Below are 4,712 nucleotides of genomic sequence, written 5' to 3'. Positions count from 1 at the left end.
TGATAGCTAACGCGAGAGTTGGAGTTGAGGAATGAGGAGCTGAGAGCTAACGCGAGGGTTGGAGTTGAGGAATGAGGAGCTGAGAGCTATCGCGAGGGTTGGAGTTCAGTGGGAAAGAGAAGGACGTGTATAAAACACGGAGCGGATGTATCAAACATGGCGTTCACTTATGGAACAAGGGTGCGGAATGGAGTTATTGAACAGGGAGCCTACTGTATTGAATAGTGCCACGGAACAGAGTTTTTGAACGGCAGCGGGTCCTTTTTTAACGGGTAAATCCTGGAGTAGAGTATTACATACATGGGTCACGGAGTCTATGTATCACTAGTCATGCCTTCCTATCCTAAGCATAATATTTCCCCCCTGTTGCTATGTCATACACATGCATACATACACACACACACACACACACACACACACACACACACACATAGACACCCCCCCACCCAACACACACACACATAGACACAAACAAATCAAATTTTCAGGACGTAATACACATTGTGCTTGGTTGACCTGAAGTATTGTTTGCAGTTTCAAACAATTTGGTAAGCCAGAGCCGTAATTGCATCTTACAGTAGAGTGGTTTGTGTGGAGGCCCCCATCTGTCCACCCAGAGGCTAACAAGGCTTTCCTCAGTGCTCCTAATGTGCAGTTCGCCCAGCTTTCAGCCTTCCAGATTAGATTTCATAGCTTTTTTTGGGATCCTAATCATAAGACATTTTATTCTTTCACAGCCAATACATCAAGTGTGGCTGATGCTATATAGCCTATATATCCTGTCCACAATAGAACCAGGATGATATGACTTTAACAGAGCAACTTTCATCGAAGATAATTGTTTAGGAACAAGAGTGAACAAGAGCGTCCATCACTTGTTTCACCGCCCTTCCAACATAAGATGGCCAACGTGCTGCTAACCATGTTCAACTCCACAGGGTCATCTTCTCCCCCCTTTCTCTGAAATACCTTTGGTTTGGATTAGAGTTTGTAAATTTGGATTGTCCCTCTGTCACACCACGCTCTGTTCTCTGGTCTGTTGACTCTCCGTTTTTGAAAGTCTCAGGCAGTGCTGCCCTCTCATCATGTCCCTGAGCCTACCTTTGCCTTGACCTAGTTTGACCTTTACCTAGTTTGACCTTTACCTAGTTTGACCTTTACCTTTGCACAAACCATATTTTTGCATGTTGCACATACCTCCTTTGATATAGCCTCTATTTATACATGTGTACATACCATACTGTACATAGTCACCTTAACTGTACATAGTCACCTTAACTGTACATAGCTACCTTAACTGTACATAGCTACCTTAACTGTACATATCTACCTTAACTGTACATATCTACCTTAACTGTACATAGTCACCTTAACTGTACATATCTACCTTAACTGTACATAGTCACCTTAATTGTACATATCTACCGTAACTGTACATACCTACCTTAACTGTACATAGCTACCCTAACTGTATATAGCTACCTTAACTGTACATAGTCACCTTAACTGTACATAGCTACCTTAACTGTACATATCTACCTTAACTGTACATAGCTACCTTAACTGTACATATCTACCTTAACTGTACATAGCTACCTTAACTGTACATAGCTACCTATACATATCTACCTTAACTGTACATAGCTACCTTAACTGTACATATCTACCTTAACTGTACATAGCTACCTTAACTGTACATAGCTACCTTAACTGTACATATCTACTGTAACTGTTCATAGCTACCTTAACTGTACATAGTCACCTTAACTGTACATAGCTACCTTAACTGTACATATCTACCGTAACTGTTCATAGCTACCTTAACTCTACATAGTCACCTTAACTGTACATAGCTACCTTAACTGTACATAGCTACCTTAACTGTACATAGTCACCTTAACTGTACATATCTACCTTAACTATACATATCTACCGTAACTGTACATAGTCACCTTAACTTAAGCTCATAACTGTACATAGCTGCCTTAACTGTACATAGCTGCCTTAACTGTACATTGTCACCTTAACTGTACATAGTCACCTTAACTGTACATAGCTCTTAACTATACCTCTAACTACCATGCTTTCCATACAGTACCCATCACTATCACTGTTTTTGTCATGTTTTTATCTCAGATTCGCATTTTATGATTCGCATTTTCGAAATTCGCTTAACCTTTATGGAAACACAACTATTGATTGGAGGAGGTGTCTTTCTGCCTCCTCTCCACCTACCCAGGCCAAGCCTGCAGGTACAGGACAGGAGAAACAGGAGAAACAGGACAACAGGCAACAACAACAACAACCTTCAGCTCAGGCTGCTGGGGGCTGTGGGAGTGGACAGGGGGGTTGGGGTGGGGGTGGGGGTTGGAGGGTGGGTGAGGGGGGGTTGGCAGAGATGGATGGTTTGGTGGAGGCTGGGGCTGAGAGCAGCAGTGCACACACTGATGGTGTGAGACAGGCGGGCTGAAGAACATCATCATCATCATCATCATCATCATCATGATCCCCCGCCGCCGCCGCCGTCGGTGGAGTGAATCGCCGCGACGACACTTTCACACAACCTTTGACCCCCCGGGGTCACCTCTGATCTCAAGATCAAGGTCAGGGGTCAACTAGGGCCTCAGGGAATGAGGCACACCCAGGGCCCCCCCCCAGGGCCCCCTCAGCCCTGCGCTCTCTCTATCTCTCTCTCTTTTATCCCTCTCTATCGCTCTCTCTTTTTTTCTCTCTCTCCGGGGGCCTACCTCCCTCCCTCCCTCCATCCCTCCCTCCCTCAGAATAATTGAGACATCAACATCCCCTGGGATAAAAAGGGAGGGAAGGGAGGAAAAAGAACACACATACACACACACACGCACACACACACACTTTCCTTGGCATGATAGGAAATGTTTGGCTGAAAATAGAACTGTTCGGATAAAAGAATGGATCAATTATGCAGAGAGAACACAGGCTCCTTATGGGAATTACAGCTGAGAAACACGCATGTACACACGTGTGCCGCACGTACGCACACGCACACATACGCACACACAGGCTTTGTAACTGTCAGAGCTGGGGAATAGAATAGGGAATGTGTTTTGGGCATGGGGACCCCACTAGAGACTCGGTGCCTCTCTCATCTATCTCCCTCTCCTCTCATCTCTCTTCCACTATCTCTCTTCCTCCGCTCCTTTGTCTCTTCTGTCTGTTTCTCTCCTCCTTTGTCTGTTCTGTCTGTTTCTCTCCTCCTTTGTCTGTTCTGTCTGTTTCTCTCCTCCTTTGTCTGTTCTGTCTGTTTCTCTCCTCCTTTGTCTGTCCTGGTCATACGTGGTCTCTGTCTGTTTACACAGCCCACTGGAGCTCTGCACAACCAGCCTCACAGTCCCTCTCTCGGTTGGCGTGTGTGTGTGTGTGTGTGTGTGTGTGTGTGTGTGTGCGTGTGTGTGAGTGTGCATGTTTGTGAGTGTGCGCCTACTGTCCTGTGCGTCCGGTGTGTATAGGAAGACCCCTAGTGGATACTAGTTAGTACTGCAGGATTCAGGGCGTTATGGAAAGGCATAGGCCAAGGCATAGGCCCTAACCCTAAAGATTTAATTTAAAATCTTTAATTAAAGAAATTAAGTCTTTACGGATTTTAACTTCACTTTTTTGTACCTTCTTTGGTCAAGAGAATAGGTAGAGAAGGATCAGCCAGACGGTTAGGTTATTATTATTATTGTAAGTTGCTTTGGAATAAGGCGTCTGCTAAATGCCAAAAATGTAAATGTAAATGTAAATGTATTATTATTATTATTATTATTATTATTATTATTATTATTATTATTATTACTTGACGAACCACTCCAGACTTAAAATCACAGCTGTAGCCTACGGTACACTTTATAAGGAATCCTGGCATTTAGTTCACCTTTAGTTCACCACACCTGTTCTCATGATGAGCAGCATTTTTCATGGGTTATCATCCACACCCTTCATATTCAATATCGCTTGGGAGAGAAAAAAAACTATTGTCTGCGTGTTTGTTAACATACAATGACAGTCAAAAGGCACACCTTCCCACTCAATTGAATATCATGTATAAGTTAGGGTTCAAAACAAAATGACAAATATACGAGACTTGAACTTGAACCTGATCGTGATGTTGTTGGCCATAATGGAAAACAAGGACACACCTCTCCCTCTCTGACCGTATCTGTAAATATGATTTACATGTTTACGGTACACCGTATGTCAACATTGAAAGGTAGGCCCTGCCAAAGGATGGGTCTTTATTATAGCACAGCCAAAGGATGGGTCTTTATTATAGCACAGCCAAAGGATGGGTCTTTATACTACAGTCAAAGGATGGGTCTTTATAGCACAGTCAAAGGATGGGTCTTTATAGCACAGCCAAAGGATGGGTCTTTATAGCACAGCCAAAGGATGGGTCTTTATAGCACAGTCAAAGGATGGGTCTTTATAGCACAGTCAAAGGATGGGTCTTTATAGCACAGTCAAAGGATGGGTCTTTATAGCACAGTCAAAGGATGGGTCTTTATAGCACAGCCAAAGGATGGGTCTTTATTATAGCACAGGCAAAGGGGGAGTGCGCTTGTCCCTGCGGTGTCCGCGCACCCCGAGCCCTGCCCGGCCCAGGACAACATGTTTACTCGCAGGCAGCAGCGTCCTGACCTGGAGGAGCTCCCCCGGCCGGCCAACAGTTGGCCCAACAAAGAGTCCCATTCAGC

This window comes from Nansenia antarctica (assembly GCF_963989245.1).
Source record: "Nansenia antarctica genome assembly, chromosome: 5".
NCBI classification, from domain to species: Eukaryota; Metazoa; Chordata; class Actinopteri; order Argentiniformes; family Microstomatidae; genus Nansenia; species Nansenia antarctica.
This window is presented reverse-complemented; position numbering follows the sequence as displayed.